The sequence below is a fragment of the Ranitomeya imitator genome, chromosome 9, assembly GCF_032444005.1.
Source record: "Ranitomeya imitator isolate aRanImi1 chromosome 9, aRanImi1.pri, whole genome shotgun sequence".
NCBI classification, from domain to species: Eukaryota; Metazoa; Chordata; class Amphibia; order Anura; family Dendrobatidae; genus Ranitomeya; species Ranitomeya imitator.
The window spans coordinates 125,190,675-125,209,758 of record NC_091290.1 but is presented as its reverse complement, the minus strand read 5'-3'; positions in this window follow the sequence as shown (position 1 = coordinate 125,209,758).

Below are 19,084 nucleotides of genomic sequence, written 5' to 3'. Positions count from 1 at the left end.
ATGTGTATCTAGTACTTGGTAAGTACTACAAGTGTTGTATGAATTGGCACGAGGCTCAGCACCTTCTTTAAGAGGATAAAAGCACCACTCAAGCATTTTTTTTTAATTTCAGTGGCTGCAGTGGTGCCAATAACATAAGGTCCCTGATCCTAGTATTGTACTCACCAGCTGCTGTCTTCAGCTCTTCTTGGCACTGCTTCGGTCCCACACCGGCATCTTGTGACCGCAACAACTGGCTGACCGGAAGTCAGAGGTAACGGTCTCAAGCCCTCAACGTAAGTCTGTGAGAGCCTAAGTCTGGCCTCCATTTGGCCTTGTTCTGGCTCTAATAGAATTATATTAAGTTGTAACTTCGGCAAACACTGGAGCAATCTCATAGGTCACAAACTGCTGGAGACCGATGGGAGCAGCAGCAATTAATGGAAAAAGACAGGTAGTTACAAGACTAAGTGCACAGAGCTTAGATTAGTTGGACCACTCCAAGGGTAAAATAAAAAGATGTTGAAGTGGTGCCTTTTAGACATTGGCAGCATTGATCCAGTGACACACGTTTCAGTAGAGTTGTGCCTATCCATCAGGTGAGCCATGATTTTTCACATTCATTGAGCTCCATCTTCCTTGATGTAGTATGCCTATGTTAACTCTTTTTGCTTTGTCTCTCCTGTTCTATTGGAATAAAACAACGAATGTCCAAAAAAAGAATCCCAGAAAGAGTCTAGTATATATTCTTTTTCTTCTGGTTTGTTCTTTACTATCCAACTGAAAACAAGAACATTGTTTTTGCCCTTAACATCTAGGTCCTTCAGGTTACCCATGACCTGCTGAGTTGGCTAAGAGAGTCATTAAGAAACACAATGTCATATCCAATCGCTACAAACCAGGGGGCACTACCTCTCCTACCACATACTAGACTAACTATTCATTAAAAATCCTAGCGGAATAACCGCTATATGTTTTTTTTTTCATGCAAATGCCAAAGAGATTCTTTGATGAGTAAATCTTGGTTCCGAGATAACTTTGTTGAAGAAGACCTTTCGCTTAAAAGGAAAACGTTTACCCTTCGCTGCTCATTCGTGCCACACGTCCAGAGTACTTAAGTAATAATACAAAACATTTCATGTAAAATAATTTGTGAAAGGGGAAAGATCGTGTTTTCATCCCAGAATGCCAAGAGCACAATCAATGCTATTGTTTTATTAAGATAGAAAATATACAAGGGTCATTGTAGCTGAGCTATCTATAAATAATAGATGGTCCCCTTAGACATTCATCGGCGAACGTCTACATAACAGCCAATGGGTGTTAATATAGCCCGCCAGATTGATGGTATGCCGTCTTCATCTCGACAGATAAATATTGCTCTTGGCAGTTGGCAATGCACACACATACCATAAGACTCTACACATCAAAGAAATCATGAGATGTTCAGATGCGATCCTCCATTGTGTTCCTCAACTCAGATGGTGTAGACCATCGTTTGAAGAACGAAACTCTAAACACCGTTCCGTCTTTGTGATATCAGTTAAACAAAAGCTTTGAAAAAAAACAATCCTTACTCTCAAACTCTATGCTTTCCTTTTTAGCGGTTGACTTTTTTTTTCTGTAAAATTGTATAAAATATCCATTTTTTTCGTTTTCATCATTATGCAACCAACAAGTATCAAAGCCCATGAGATAAAGCGGAAGGACTAAGTGGCACTCAACCACATGTAAACAGTAAAAGGAAGGCGCGGTATGGAAAAAAAGAGATAAAGGGCATCTTGACACATGACGTAAAAGCTTTATGAGACAATTTAATGGAGAACGCTATATGGATCTGTTAAAGCTCTAGGTCAAACACATTGAGATGTGATCCCTCCAAGGACAATTAATAGCATAATTACCATGTGGCGTGTATGAACTATTTCCACTCCACATTATCTATGTACAGAACATGAAGAAAGAACATTTCACATTTATCCTACAACATCAATTATGGTTTAGCATCCAACTTAGGGCAAGTTCACACAGGCGTTTTTTCGGTGAAAAAATGGATGACGCTCAATCCAATGTTATTCGATGGGGTAGTGTAAATGAACAATTATTTTTCACAGTCGAATTTTACAACCACTAGTTTGTTCTGTGTATCAAATGAGGCATTCAAGTCTATGGGTGTGCAAAAACAAAATATTGAATTTCATACGGAGCCACCATATAGCATCCGATTTTTACGTATGCGTTGAATTTTTTTTTAACATGTGAACCTTTATCTCATCTTCTACATTTTTAAAAAGTGATGCCGTTCAAAACGGATTGCATATGGATGACAAATGAGAATAAAAGTCTGAATTTTCTGGTTAAAACTCAGGTGTTTTTTATAAGCTGATGTGCATCCAGCCTCAGAGATTTTTTCAGCCACCTAAAAGTTTTTCAGAGCAGCATGATGTAGGGGAAAAGACCCTGATTTCTGTGTTGTGTCACTTATTTTACTGGGTGCAGCAGTTGTGATAAAATCATAGTTTTCTCTGCAGAGCTCGGAATGCTGAGCCCTGTATAATCCCGCCCACACCACTGATTGGCTGCTTTCTGTGTACACTGGCAGAATGCTACTAATCAGTTGCGGGGGACACAGTTGGACCAGAAGGCACCAAGTCTTGTAGGGATAATCTCCTGCTGATAAAATTCAGATTTTATTGAAAAAACAGCACACAGCCCAGTAAGTGATACATTGCTAGAATCAGGCTCTTAGCCCTAGATAATGCTGCTCTTAATTACTTAGCAAAAACCTTCTGACAGATTCTCTTTCCAAAAATAAAGAAAGAAGTAAATAGTGTAGCAATGCAAGGTAGTACTGGGTTACATCTTAGCACTGCAGGTCTTAATTAGATCACCTGGCTAGCTTTGACTTAGAACCAGAGCCTGCGTTCACTAGTTGTGTCAGTCTTCTGGATATTGAGCAGGATCCAGTGTGCTGACGTTGGTGAGTGACCAGTCAAAATGTGAGCTGTAACTGGAAGCGAGAAATGCCAGAGTCTCTCTGAATGGAGACCGCATGGGTCAGCTAGGAAAGCTGAGCAGTCTGTGTGTTGGAGCTACAGACTAATGTGTGGATGCTGCAGCCTGTTCAGTGTGAACTTGGGAACACTTCTGTTTGTTGCTGGAGTTCAGGCTGAAGGTGGTACCAGGACTCACAAAGTTGCTGACTCCGTCACTTACCCCAGCAGGCCACAGGTATCATTAGACATATTGGTCTTGTAGTAAATCTTCCTTTCCTCCATCCAGGGTAATATTAGTAATATATCCCATCTGGTTCATGGGGACGGGGACAACATGGGCCTGTGTGATTCCAAATGCCAGGACTGCATTTCAGCCCCAGTCCGTACCTGATTGGAACAGAGAAGATTGGTTAATTGTCAGTATATTACCGTGCTTTATAGATGAGGTCATAGCATTTTCTCCAATTATGTCTTTGGACTGTGGAATTTGAACCCTGGACCTACAGCCAAAGAGAATACATACAAGAGTGTGCAAAAGCTCCATAAGACCACAGAGGCATAAGCTAAAACAATAATCATAGCGGTGGATATATATTTAGACTTCATTCTCATAATCCCATTATATAACTCCACAAAAAGTATCCGATCTAACGTCTTACTTGCATGGTGAGCCATGATATGGGGACTATATGTGGTACTTTCTCATTGCTGTCATTTTTCCACAAGCAATCAGAAGAACTGACTTCCATATCCCTACATCATCCCAGAAAAGCAGCAATACTTACCGATACCTGGTCATATTACTAAGGACTACTGGATGCAGCTGCCCCCATGAGAAAAGGTGGGAACAGCATAGGTGCAAAATATTGATGAAACTACCACTAAAGCACCTACAAACCCGAGGAAAAGGCGATATCCTAATATTACGGCTTATGCTGACGGATATCTTATCGTTCAAAGTGCGATCCAACGCTAGTCCACCTAATGAGTCCATGTAAACAATCGGACTGCACTTGGATGACATCTGAGGGCACATAACCTAAAGTAATTGACCTAGCTATCGATGGCACTTCCAAATATCACTGATCCTATAAACAGACAAAGCATCTGCCAAATAGTTGAAAAGATAACAGTTTTTATTAAACAATTTTAAAAAAATACATAAATTGCATTCAGTGGGTAGATACACATAAATGGACCTGACAACACAGGTATGATTACTCCATATGTTTGGTTAGGACTAAAATCAATAACAGAGCAGATATCCTTCAACAATATTTCTATTTAAATAGACTTTGGAGTTGGTACAGTTAGTGCTTATAAGGCTCTATATGTGAGTTACATACTATTTATATTTAACTCACAGATCGTGTGACCAACAGTAAAAAATTGATCTCCACTAGGGTACTTGGTATAAAACATAACAATTTATTGAAATCAAATATTAAAATATGTAAAAATACATTTTACCACATGTCAATGAAAGGTGCTAAATCCACAAAAAGAAGGGACTATACTGCCATAGGCAAACTCAAATCCAGGATAGGCACCAGCATAAATAATGGAAATTAACCATCCACATAAAATAACCTGAGCCAATGCTAGATTCCCCTAGATGTGGGGACTCTAGGGAAACACCATGTACAAGTGCATGCAGGTGGATAAAAATCCCTATATTAAGATTGACCCAAAGGTATAGGAGCTAGTGCAGTGGCAACTAGATCCTATGTAATGTACATGCGGAGGTTGATATAGGCACAATACCTTGCTGTGCGTCCTGGATGGGTGCCCCGGCGTCCCTCTGACTCTGCCCCGACGCGCGTTTCGCGTTCGCTTCTTCTGGAGGCGTGTCAGGGCAGGGGGCTAGCCGGAATATATATAGTAGTAAGGTCCGCTGTTCATTGGGCCATATTGATGATAACCGCTAGCAGCTGAGAGGGAGGAATGCCATACAGCGCCTGCGCCCGCATACCGCAAAGGATGTACGGACACCGGATGTGCTGCAAAGTAACTTCCTGTATAGGATGTTGTACGGACTTCCCCTGACTGTGTGAATATACTGCGCAGGCGCCCAAAATGTACGGAAGCCGGAGACATGGTAGGGGGACTCCCCATGCTAATTAACATACGGAGAGTCTCCATTCATGCAGATATTCTGCGCAAGCGCCGGTAATCATAAACAAGTGAGGAATGAAAACCGGAGCGTCCTCAGCCAAGAAACCATAGGTGCCCCATATATAATCATACATCAGAGGGGATGTGTTTAGTTATTTATGAGCAACTATTGGTGAATACATACTATTTATATTGCAGTATGTGTTAATTATAATTTTTGTCGGTATCAGTACAAGCAAATTAGGGAAAATAATTAACACATAGAGCCTTTAAAGGAATACTATCAAGTAAACTCCAATAGATACACCCTAAATACATAAGAGCTCCTCAGTCCTCCTATAGATATAGATTTAAAGTGCATAGGCTGCTGTATATCTCCAACTATTAATAAAGTGCTTAGTGCTCATAAATATTAAAATGTATTCTTTGGCACAAAGATTTAAACCCTAAAGTAATTTTCATGACACCAAGGCATCAAGACTAATAGAATGCACAGATATTGTTACTTGCAGGAGTGATAAATGCATAGTAAGAAGTGAAAGTAAGAGATATAACGGATTTATGCTCAAATATGCGTATACATGACCTTGTTGGCAGGGTGACGTCCCGACGCGCGTTTCGCGTTAGCTTCTTCTATCTATTATATCTATATTCTATCTATCTATCCTATCTATCATCTATCTATAATCTATCTATTCTATCTCTATTATCTATTATCTATCTATTCATTCTATCTATCTATTATCTATTTATTTATCTATCATCTATCTATTCATTCTATCTATATATTCTATCAAACTATCTATTCATTCTATCTACAGGAAGTTGTTTGTTTTTTTTCTCTGTGTGCACTCAACTTTATTGGCATGCACAAAGAGAAAAAAAAACGCGGCAAAAAACGCACATAAATCTGCGTTTTTGGTGCAGCTTATTTCCTGCCAAGATGATCAGGTTTTGCTGCAGAAAAAAAACGCAGCAAAAACGCCCTGTGTGAACTTACCCTAATAGCTGCTGGGGAGTGAGCGGCGCTGTGCACTAATCCTACGGACAGGACACCGGCGGCTTCTCCCCAGCTGCTGACAGTGACTGACTCTGTTATACGAGCACGTTGGATGACACTTGTCAGTCACTGTCAGCAGGTGGGGAGAAGCCGCCGGGGTCCTGTCTGAAGGACTAGTGCACAGAGCCGCAGTGTCAGCGTGTGGGGAGAAGCCACCGGGGTCCTGTCTGTAGGACTAGTGCACAGAGCCGCACTGTCAGCGTGTGGGGAGAAGCCACCGGGGTCCTGTCTGTAGGACTAGTGCACAGAGCCGCACTGTCAGCGTGTGGGGAGAAGCCACCGGGGTCCTGTCTGTAGGACTAGTGCACAGCGTCGCACTGTCAGCGTGTGGGGAGAAGCCGCCGGGGTTGTGTCTGTAGGATTAGTGCACAGCACCGCACAGCGGGTGAGAAGCCGCCGGGGTCCTGTCTGTAGGATTAGTGCACAGCGCCGCACTGTCAGCGGGTGGGGAGAAGCAGCCGGGGACCTGTCTGTAGGACTAGTGCTCAGCGCCGCACTGTCAGCGGGTGGGGAGAAGCAGCCGGGGACCTGTCTGTAGGACTAGTGCTCAGCGCCGCACTGTCAGCGGGTGGGGAGAAGCAGCCGGGGACCTGTCTGTAGGACTAGTGCTCAGCGCCGCACTGTCAGCGGGTGGGGAGAAGCAGCCGGGGACCTGTCTGTAGGACTAGTGCTCAGCGCCGCACTGTCAGCGGGTGGGGAGAAGCAGCCGGGGACCTGTCTGTAGGACTAGTGCTCAGCGCCGCACTGTCAGCGGGTGGGGAGAAGCAGCCGGGGACCTGTCTGTAGGACTAGTGCTCAGCGCCGCACTGTCAGCGGGTGGGGAGAAGCAGCCGGGGACCTGTCTGTAGGACTAGTGCTCAGCGCCGCACTGTCAGCGGGTGGGGAGAAGCAGCCGGGGACCTGTCTGTAGGACTAGTGCTCAGCGCCGCACTGTCAGCGGGTGGGGAGAAGCAGCCGGGGACCTGTCTGTAGGACTAGTGCTCAGCGCCGCACTGTCAGCGGGTGGGGAGAAGCAGCCGGGGACCTGTCTGTAGGACTAGTGCTCAGCGCCGCACTGTCAGCGGGTGGGGAGAAGCAGCCGGGGACCTGTCTGTAGGACTAGTGCTCAGCGCCGCACTGTCAGCGGGTGGGGAGAAGCAGCCGGGGACCTGTCTGTAGGACTAGTGCTCAGCGCCGCACTGTCAGCGGGTGGGGAGAAGCAGCCGGGGACCTGTCTGTAGGACTAGTGCTCAGCGCCGCACTGTCAGCGGGTGGGGAGAAGCAGCCGGGGACCTGTCTGTAGGACTAGTGCTCAGCGCCGCACTGTCAGCGGGTGGGGAGAAGCAGCCGGGGACCTGTCTGTAGGACTAGTGCTCAGCGCCGCACTGTCAGCGGGTGGGGAGAAGCAGCCGGGGACCTGTCTGTAGGACTCGTGCACAGCGCCGCTTGCTCCCCAGCAGCTTTTATTATGTTTTTCTCTGAGACGCTGCAGCTTTACAGAGAAAAACACACCTGGTGAGATACTACTGCTGATACACGCTGCACATAGTTTGAGCAGCCTGTGTCACCTCTCAGGTTCCCTTTAAAGGGATAGTCCAGGCTTGGGATAAAAGTCTGAAATCTATGTGAATGCAGACTGCGATATCATGACACGGTGCAGTGCGCCTGCTGCCATGAGTCCGATCAGGTCCGATCAGGCGGTCATGCAGGAGCATGTTTGCTATTTGCACGTGCCGACTAGATACGTTTGGCGTCTTTCAATAAAAAAGAATTGAGAGAAGCCAAAAGAGTGTAGACGACACATAACTGCAAGTTGTATAAGTTGTATACCTGCGGTCACATCACCGATACTGGGGTCATTATTACTGTACATGAGAGACTTAGAGGACATTATTACTGTACATGGGAGGGACTTGGGGGACATTATTACTGTACATAGGGGGACATTATCACTGTACATGGGGGGACTCATAGGCCATTATTACTGTACATGGGGGGACTCGGGGGACATTATCACTGTACATGGGGGGACTCATAGGCCATTATTACTGTACGTACATGGGGGGCACTTGGGGCACTTTATTAAATGTTAATATAAGTAGAACTCGGCACGCAAGAGAGGTATGCAACAATAATTACATTATATTCACAATCCAGTTAGTCCACTGTGAATAAAATTTCAGGGGGCCCTCATATAGTGTGGGAGCCAATATAAAGTGTGGGGACTACTGTGGGGCCATTATACAGTGTGAGAGATAATATGAGCGCCATTCTACACATTAGGGACCATCATATAGTGTGGAGACTACTGTAGAGGCTAATATAAAGTGTGGGGGTAATATATAGTATTAGGGCTACTGTGGGGGCCATTAGACAGTGTGAAGGCCATTATGTATTGTGGGTGTCACTGTTGGAGTCATTATATTGTGTTTGAGAGAGCAGTAGGGCCATCATACTGTGTATAGGGCAGCTGTGGACCCACCCTGCTATGTATAGGAGAGCTGTAGGCCCTTCATACTGTGCATAAAGGAGATGTGGACCCATTATACTGTGTACAGGGAAGCTGTAGGCCACTCAACCTGTGTATAGGGGAAATACACTGTGTAGACTAGAGCTGTAGGTCCCTCATACTGTGTACAAGGGAGCTGTGGACCCCTCATACTGTGTATAGGGGAGCTGTAGGGGAAATATACTGTGTATAGTAGAGCTGTGGACCCCTCATACTGTGTATAGGGGAGCTGTAGGGGAAATATACTGTGTATAGTAGAGCTGTGGACCCCTCATACTGTGTATAGGGGAGCTGTAGGGGAAATATACTGTGTATAGTAGAGCTGTGGGTCCCTCATACTGTGTATAGGGGAGCTGTAGGGGAAATATACTGTGTATAATGGAGCTGTTGGTCCCTCATACTGTGTATAGGGGAGCTGTAGGGGAAATATACTGTGTATAGTAGAGCTGTGGGTCCCTCATACTGTGTATAGAGGAGCTGTAGGGGAAATATACTGTGTATAGTAGAGCTGTGGGTCCCTCATACTGTGTATAGGGGAGCTGTAGGGGAAATATACTGTGTACAGTGGAGCTGTGGGTCCCTCATACTGTGTATAGGGGAGGTGTAGGGGAAATATACTGTGTACAGTGGAGCTGTGGGTCCCTCATACTGTGTATAGTGGAGCTGTAGAGGAAATATACTGTGTCTAGCAGAGCTGTGAATCCTTCATACTGTGTATAGGGGAGCTGTAGGGGAAATATACTGTGTACAGTGGAGCTGTGGGTCCCTCATACTGTGTATAGGGGAGGTGTAGGGGAAATATACTGTGTCTAGTAGAGCTGTGGGTCCCTCATAGTGTGTATAGGAGAAATATACTTTGTATAGTGGAGCTGTGGGTCCCTCATACTGTGCATAGGGTAGCTGTAGGGGAAATATACTGTGTCTAGTGGAGCTGTGGATCCTCATACTGTGTATAGGGGAGCTGTAGGGGAAATATACTGTGGATAGTGTAGCTGTGGGTCCCTCACACTGTCCATAGGGGAGCTGTAGGGAAAATATACTGTGTATAGTGGAGCTGAGGGTCCCTGATACTGTGCATACGGGAGCTGTAGGGGAAATATACTGTGTATAGTGGAGCTGAGGGTCCCTGATACTGTGCATAGGGGAGCTGTAGGGAAAATATACTGTGTATAGTGGAGCTGAGGGTCCCTGATACTGTGCATAGGGGAGCCGTAGGGGAAATATACTGTGTCTAGCAGAGCTGTGAATCCTTCATACTGTGTATAGGGGAGCTGTAGGGGAAATATACTGTGTACAGTGGAGCTGTGGGTCCCTCATACTGTGTATAGGGGAGCTGTAAGGGAAATATACTTTGTCTAGTGGAGCTGTGGGTCCCTCATACTGTGCATAGGGGCGCTGTAGTGGAAATATACTGTGTAGAGCTGTGGGTCCCTCATACTATGTATAGGGGAGCTGTAGGGGAAATATACTGTGTCTAGTAGAGCTGTGGGTCGCTCATACTGTGTATAGTGCTGCACTGTAGGGGAAATATAATGTGTACAGTGGAGCTGTGGGTCCCTCATACTGTGTATAGGGGAGCTGTAGGAGAAATATACTGTGTACAGTGGAGCTGTGGGTCCCTCATACTGTGTATAGGGGTAATATACTGTGTAGAATAGAGCTGTGGGTCCCTCATACTGTGCGTAGGGGAGCTGTAGGGGAAATATATTGTGTATAGTAGAGCTGTGGGTCTCTCATACTGTGTATAGTGGAGCTGTAGAGGAAATATACTGTGTCTAGCAGAGCTGTGGGTCCCTCATACTGTGAATAGGGGAGGTGTAGGGGAAATATACTGTGTCTAGTGGAGCTGTGGGTCCCTCACACTGTGCATAGGGGAGCTTTAGTGGAAATATACTGTGTATAGTGGAGCTGTGGGTCCGCATACTGTGCATAGGGGAGCTGTAGGGGAAATATACTGTGTATAGTGGAGCTGTGGGTCTCTCATACTGTGTATAGGGGAGCTGTAAGGGAAATATACTGTGTCTAGTGGAGCTGTGCGTCCCTCATACTGTGCATAGGGGAGCTGTAGGGGAAATATACTGTGTAGAGCTGTGGGTCTCTCATACTGTGCATAGGGGAGCTGTAGGGGAAATATACTGTGTAGAGCTGTGGGTCCCTCATACTGTGTATAGGGGAGCTGTAGTGGAAATATTCTGTGTATGGTGGAGCTGTGGGTCCCTCATACTGTGCATAGGGGAGCTGTAGGGGAAATATACTGTGTAGAGCTGTGGGTCTCTCATACTGTGCATAGGGGAGCTGTAGGGGAGATATACTGTGTAGAGCTGTGGGTCCCTCATACTGTGTATAGGGGAGCTGTAGGGGAAATATACTGTGTATAGTGGAGCTGTGGGTCCCTCATACTGTGCATAGGGGAGCTGTAGGGGAAATATACTGTGTAGAGCTGTGGGTCTCTCATACTGTGCATAGGGGAGCTGTAGGGGAAATATACTGTGTAGAGCTGTGGGTCCCTCATACTGTGTATAGGGGAGCTGTAGGGGAAATATACTGTGTATAGTGGAGCTGTGGGTCCCTCAAATTGTGTATAGGGGAGCTGTGGGGAAAATATACTGTGCATAGTGGAGCTGTGGGTCCCTCATACTGTGTATAGGGGAGCTGTAAGGGAAATATACTTGTAACAACTCTGCTGGCATCACGGCATGGCCTCGCATCTCTCACATTATCTTACCCACTGCTCCAGCTCATGATGTGGTTTCTGTTTCATGCCAGCTCCATGTTGTGTGCCTCTGCTCTCTGCAAGCTTCATGGCTATGTGTATAGTGGGGCGGCGCCTGAACTCTCTGGTTCTTATAGGTATCAGGTGCATCTGTCTAATCTGTTCCTGACCAATTACCAGGAGGCCTCCAGTATTTAGTGCAGCTCCACCCTGTGGTCTGGGCCTGTGCAATGTGTTTGCTCAGTTACTGCTTTGCTTCTGAGTTTGCCAGGTCTTGCTCTGTGTTACTCCCTCGCTGGAGGCTTTTCTCTGTGCTATTGCCTTGATCTTGTTGTCTGCTCTCCAGGAGGCAGAGTATCCTGGTCCCTGTGTCTTTGTCCTTGTGTCTTGTTCCATTGCCTTGTCTGTACTTAGTCTTATCTCGGTCTCCTTATCTTTGGCTTCCTTCCCTGCTGTCTTTCCTTGTGTTCTCAGTCTGCTTACACTCTGCACTCTTGTGGCTCTGCCTGCTCTGTACATTTGTGGTTGTACCTTTGTGGTTTTACCTCTGCTCCGCACTCCTGCGGTTCTGCTCCCGTTGCTGCAGAAACCTCTTGCTGCAGATCCTCTCCACATTCCTTGCGGTTCTGCTCTGCTTAGCTTTCTTGCTACGCTATCTCTTGCTGCTCTTCCGCTCATATCTGCAGCCTTGCACTTCTCTTCCTGTGTGAACAGGTCCCAACCTGTTTCTTCATTCTCCTTCCCTTCTGGCTTGTTTCCGTTCCTGCACCACCTGTGTGAACAGGTCCCCACCTGTGTCTTCATACACTACACCATCCAGTCCAGTGTTCCTGCCGTGCTTTTCTGCCAGTCCTGCCTGATGCCCGCACCTGTCCTAGTGTTCCTGTTCTCTAAGTGGGATCAGCAGCCGCAGCTAGACACCACCCTGACGAAGCTGCAAGTATGGCGAAACGCGCGTCGGGGTTTATCTGGGGACCGCTGACCTACCTATACGATGGCTGCAGGTAATGGGCATTTACTATTTTGATATGATTGATGGGTACTGGCCTACTTTTGGCACATGCATTCCTTATATGACTGATGGGTACTGGCCTATCTTAGGCAGGACATTGGTACTACACTAGTGTTTGATTACATATGGTATGGCCCACCTCCAATTATTTTTGAGTAGATTTTTTACCGCACTATAATCTTCATCTGTACTATTATGGGTATTTTGCTTCATTAGCATGGATAGTAGTGGGTGGCCCCAGTAATGTGTGTCTCTGTTATACAGCATAGTCCATGGACAGCAAAGTTTTAGTATTGCATCTCGTTGTAACTATTTATATGCAATTATTTGTATCTGAATATATGTTACTCATTACTGTTATTGTATTTTTCTAGTAATATTAATATAATATTTCCTGTTTCTAATATAATTGATCGTGTGTTTGCTTTACTATCTCTATTGGTTCTAGTTGTGGAGAGGATCATTATCTATATGTAGAGGAGTTGTTTTGGTGGTACCACCCTGGAGTAGCACCTGGCAGCTGCCTGCTGCACAAGCCTGACCTCACCATCAGAGGCTCCAGTGAAAACCCAGGCAGCTGTCATAGTCACGCCCCTTCCAGGATAGTCTGGTTTGTGGCACAGTGGGGCCACAAACCCCCCCCCCCCCCCCCCCCCCCCGAGCTCAAACCCACCAGTCAGGGCGTGAGCGTGACAATACTGTCTAGTGGAGCTGTGGGTCCCTCACATTGTGCATAGTGGAGCTGTGGGGGAAATATACTGTGTCTAATGGAGCTGTGGGTCCCTCATACCGTGTATAGGGGAGCTGTGGGGAAAATATACTGTGTTCAGTGGAGCTGTGGGTCCCTCATACTGTGTATAGGGGAGCTGTGGGTCCCTCATACTGTGTATAGGGGAGCTGTAAGGGAAATATACTGTGTCTAGTGGAGTTGTGGGTCCCTCATACTGTGTATAGGGGAGCTGTGGGGGAAATATACTGTGTACATTGGAGCTGTGGGTCCCTCATACTGTGCATAGGGGAGCTGTGGGGGAAATATACTGTCTAGTGGAGTTGTGGGTCCCTCATACTGTGTATAGGGGAGCTGTAAGGGAAATATACTGTGTATAGTGGAGCTGTGGGTCCCTCACACTGTGCATAGGGGAGCTGTGGGGGAAATATACTGTCTAGTGGAGCTGTGGGTCCCTCATACTGTGTATAGGGGAGCTGTGGGGGAAATATACTGTGTACAGTGGAGCTGTGGGTCCCTCATACTGTGTATAGGGGAAATATACTGTGTCTAGTGGAGCTGTGGGTCCCTCATACTGTGTATAGGGGAGCTGTGGGGGAAATATACTGTGTACAGTGGAGCTGTGGGTTCCTCATACTGTGTATAGGGGAGCTGTGGGGGAAATATACTGTGTATAGGGGAGCTGTGGGGGAAATATACTGTGTATAGTGGAGCTGTGGGTCCCTCATACTGTGTATAGGGGAGCTTTGGGGGAAATATACTGTGTACAGTGGAGCTGTGGGTCCCTCGTACTGTGCATAGTAGAGCTGTAAGGGAAATATACTGTGTATAGTGGAGCTGTGGGTCCCTCATACTGTGTATAGGGGAAATTTACTGTGTATAGTGGAGCTGTGGGTCCCTCATACTGTGTATAGGGGAAATTTACTGTGTATAGTGGAGCTGTGGGTCCCTCATACTGTGTATAGGGGAAATATACTGTGTATAGTGGAGCTGTGGGTCCCTCACACTGTGCATAGGGGAGCTGTGGGGGAAATATACTGTGTCTAGTGGAGCTGTGGGTCCCTCATACTGTGTATAGGGGAGCTTTGGGGGAAATATACTGTGTACAGTGGAGCTGTGGGTCCCTCGTACCGTGCATAGTGGAGCTGTAAGGGAAATATACTGTGTATAGTGGAGCTGTGGGTCCCTCATACTGTGTATAGGGGAAATTTACTGTGTATAGTGGAGCTGTGGGTCCCTCATACTGTGTATAGGGGAAATTTACTGTGTATAGTGGAGCTGTGGGTCCCTCATAATGTGTATAGGGGAAATATACTGTGTATAGTGGAGCTGTGGGTCCCTCATACTGTGTATAGGGGAGCTGTGGGGGAAATATACTGTGTACAGTGGAGCTGTGGGTCCCTCATACTGTGTATAGGGGAGCTGTAAGGGACATATACTGTGTCTAGTGGAGCTGTGGGTCCCTCATACTGTGTATAGGGGAGCTGTGGGGGAAATATACTGTGTACAGTGGAGCTGTGGGTCCCTCATACTGTGTATAGGGGAGCTTTGGGGGAAATATACTGTGTACAGTGGAGCTGTGGGTCCCTCGTACTGTGCATAGTGGAGCTGTAAGGGAAATATACTGTGTATAGTGGAGCTGTGGGTCCCTCATAATGTGTATAGGGGAAATATACTGTGTTTAGTGGAGCTGTGGGTCCGTCATACTGTGTATAGGGGAGCTGTGGGGGAAATATACTGTGTACAGTGGAGCTGTGGGTCCCTCATACTGTGTATAGGTGAGCTGTGGGGGAAATATACTGTGTATAGTGGAGCTGTGGGTCCCTCATACTGTGTATAGGGGAGGTGTAAGGGAAATATACTGTGTACAGTGGAGCTGTGGGTCCCTCATACTGTGTATAGGGGAGCTGTGGGGGAAATATACTGTGTACAGTGGAGCTGTGGGTCCCTCGTACTGTGCATAGTGGAGCTGTAAGGGAAATATACTGTGTATAGTGGAGCTGTGGGTCCCTCATACTGTGTATAGGGGAAATTTACTGTGTATAGTGGAGCTGTGGGTCCCTCATACTGTGTATAGGGGAAATTTACTGTGTATAGTGGAGCTGTGGGTCCCTCATACTGTGTATAGGGGAAATTTACTGTGTACAGTGGAGCTGTGGGTCCCTCATACTGTGTATAGGGGAGCTGTGGGGGAAATATACTGTGTACAGTGGAGCTGTGGGTCCCTCATACTGTGTATAGGGGAGCTGTAAGGGACATATACTGTGTCTAGTGGAGCTGTGGGTCCCTCATACTGTGTATAGGGGAGCTTTGGGGGAAATATACTGTGTACAGTGGAGCTGTGGGTCCCTCGTACTGTGCATAGTGGAGCTGTAAGGGAAATATACTGTGTATAGCGGAGCTGTGGGTCCCTCATACTGTGTATAGGGGAAATTTACTGTGTATAGTGGAGCTGTGGGTCCCTCATAATGTGTATAGGGGAAATATACTGTGTTTAGTGGAGCTGTGGGTCCGTCATACTGTGTATAGGGGAGCTGTGGGGGAAATATACTGTGTACAGTGGAGCTGTGGGTCCCTCGTACTGTGCATAGTGGAGCTGTAAGGGAAATATACTGTGTATAGTGGAGCTGTGGGTCCCTCATACTGTGTATAGTGGAGCTGTGGGTCCCTCATACTGTGTATAGGGGAAATATACTGTGTATAGTGGAGCTGTGGGTTCCTCATACTGTGTATAGGGGAGCTTTGGGGAAAATATACTGTGTATAGTGGAGCTGTGGGTCCCTCATACTGTGTATAGGGGAAATATACTGTGTATAGTGGAGCTGTGGGTTCCTCATACTGTGTATAGGGGAGCTGTGGGTCCCTCACACTGTGCATAGGGGAGCTGTGGGGGAAATATACTGTGTCTAGTGGAGCTGTGGGTCCCTCATACTGTGTATAGGGGAGCTTTGGGGGAAATATACTGTGTACAGTGGAGCTGTGGGTCCCTCGTACCGTGCATAGTGGAGCTGTAAGGGAAATATACTGTGTATAGTGGAGCTGTGGGTCCCTCATACTGTGTATAGGGGAAATTTACTGTGTATAGTGGAGCTGTGGGTCCCTCATACTGTGTATAGGGGAAATTTACTGTGTATAGTGGAGCTGTGGGTCCCTCATAATGTGTATAGGGGAAATATACTGTGTATAGTGGAGCTGTGGGTCCCTCATACTGTGTATAGGGGAGCTGTGGGGGAAATATACTGTGTACAGTGGAGCTGTGGGTCCCTCATACTGTGTATAGGGGAGCTGTAAGGGACATATACTGTGTCTAGTGGAGCTGTGGGTCCCTCATACTGTGTATAGGGGAGCTGTGGGGGAAATATACTGTGTACAGTGGAGCTGTGGGTCCCTCATACTGTGTATAGGGGAGCTTTGGGGGAAATATACTGTGTACAGTGGAGCTGTGGGTCCCTCGTACTGTGCATAGTGGAGCTGTAAGGGAAATATACTGTGTATAGTGGAGCTGTGGGTCCCTCATACTGTGTATAGGGGAAATTTACTGTGTATAGTGGAGCTGTGGGTCCCTCATAATGTGTATAGGGGAAATATACTGTGTTTAGTGGAGCTGTGGGTCCGTCATACTGTGTATAGGGGAGCTGTGGGGGAAATATACTGTGTACAGTGGAGCTGTGGGTCCCTCATACTGTGTATAGGTGAGCTGTGGGGGAAATATACTGTGTATAGTGGAGCTGTGGGTCCCTCATACTGTGTATAGGGGAGGTGTAAGGGAAATATACTGTGTACAGTGGAGCTGTGGGTCCCTCATACTGTGTATAGGGGAGCTGTGGGGGAAATATACTGTGTACAGTGGAGCTGTGGGTCCCTCGTACTGTGCATAGTGGAGCTGTAAGGGAAATATACTGTGTATAGTGGAGCTGTGGGTCCCTCATACTGTGTATAGGGGAAATTTACTGTGTATAGTGGAGCTGTGGGTCCCTCATACTGTGTATAGGGGAAATTTACTGTGTATAGTGGAGCTGTGGGTCCCTCATAATGTGTATAGGGGAAATATACTGTGTTTAGTGGAGCTGTGGGTCCGTCATACTGTGTATAGGGGAGCTGTGGGGGAAATATACTGTGTACAGTGGAGCTGTGGGTCCCTCATACTGTGTATAGGTGAGCTGTGGGGGAAATATACTGTGTATAGTGGAGCTGTGGGTCCCTAATACTGTGTATAGGGGAGGTGTAAGGGAAATATACTGTGTACAGCGGAGCTGTGGGTCCCTCATACTGTGTATAGGGGAGCTGTGGGGGAAATATACTGTGTACAGTGGAGCTGTGGGTCCCTCATACTGTGTATAGGGGAGCTGTGGGGGAAATATACTGTGTACAGTGGAGCTGTGGGTCCCTCATACTGTGTATAGGGGAGCTGTAAGGGACATATACTGTGTCTAGTGGAGCTGTGGGTCCCTCATACTGTGTATAGGGGAGCTTTGGGGGAAATATACTGTGTACAGTGGAGCTGTGGGTCCCTCGTACTGTGCATAGTGGAGCTGTAAGGGAAATATACTGTGTATAGTGGAGCTGTGGGTCCCTCATACTGTGTATAGGGGAAATTTACTGTGTATAGTGGAGCTGTGGGTCCCTCATAATGTGTATAGGGGAAATATACTGTGTTTAGTGGAGCTGTGGGTCCGTCATACTGTGTATAGGGGAGCTGTGGGGGAAATATACTGTGTACAGTGGAGCTGTGGGTCCCTCGTACTGTGCATAGTGGAGCTGTAAGGGAAATATACTGTGTATAGTGGAGCTGTGGGTCCCTCATACTGTGTATAGTGGAGCTGTGGGTCCCTCATACTGTGTATAGGGGAAATATACTGTGTACAGTGGAGCTGTGGGTTCCTCATACTGTGTATAGGGGAGCTTTGGGGAAAATATACTGTGTATAGTGGAGCTGTGGGTCCCTCATACTGTGTATAGGGGAAATATACTGTGTATAGTGGAGCTGTGGGTTCCTCATACTGTGTATAGGGGAGCTGTGGGGGAAATATACTGTGTACAGTGGAGCTGTGGGTCCCTCATACTGTGTACAGTGGAGCCGTGGGTCCCTCATACTGTGTATAGTGGAGCTGTAGGGGAAATATACTGTGTACAGTGGAGCTGTGGGTCCCTCATACTGTGTACAGTGGAGCCGTGGGTCCCTCATACTGTGTATAGTGGAGCTGTAGGGGAAATATACTGTGTACAGTGGAGCCGTGGGTCCCTCATACTGTGTATAGGGGAGCTGTGGGGGAAATATACTGTGTACAGTGGAGCTGTGGGTCCCTCATACTGTGTACAGTGGAGCTGTGGGTCCCTCATACTGTGTATAGTGGAGCTGTAGGGGAAATATACTGTGTACAGTGGAGCTGTGAATGCCTTATACTGTGTATAGTGGAGCTGTAGGGGAAATATACTGTGTACAGTGGAGCTGTGAATGCCTTATACTGTGTATAGGGGAGCTGTGGGGGAAATATACTGTGTTCAGTGGAGCTGTGGGTCCCTCATACTGTGTACAGTGGAGCTGTGGGTCCCTCATACTGTGTATAGGGGAGCTGTGGGGGAAATATACTGTGTATAGTGGAGCTGTGAATGCCTTATACTGTGTATAGGGGAGCTATAGACGGGAGTCGTGCTGGAAAAGTGAGATATCATGTGTCTTTGTTTTAATCTCTGCAGACGAGTCCTGGTTGGAGAAGTTGTGCTTGTCTGGGCTAGATGGAAAAGTGAATGTTTCCATCAGAAAGAACGCCACCTGTAAGTCACCATCTATAACTGTAGTGTGATTTCCCATATGTTCTGCAGTAGTGGTAGCTAGCACCATATGGCGGTAATAACAGTTTTTTTTTTTTTTATATATATATATATTTTCAGTTATATCATGGTCATCAGCAGAGGTTCCCCTATGCCGACAATTAGGGTGCACCACTATGGCTGTAATCAGGGTTACCTGGCCAGGGGCGCACTTGGATGTTT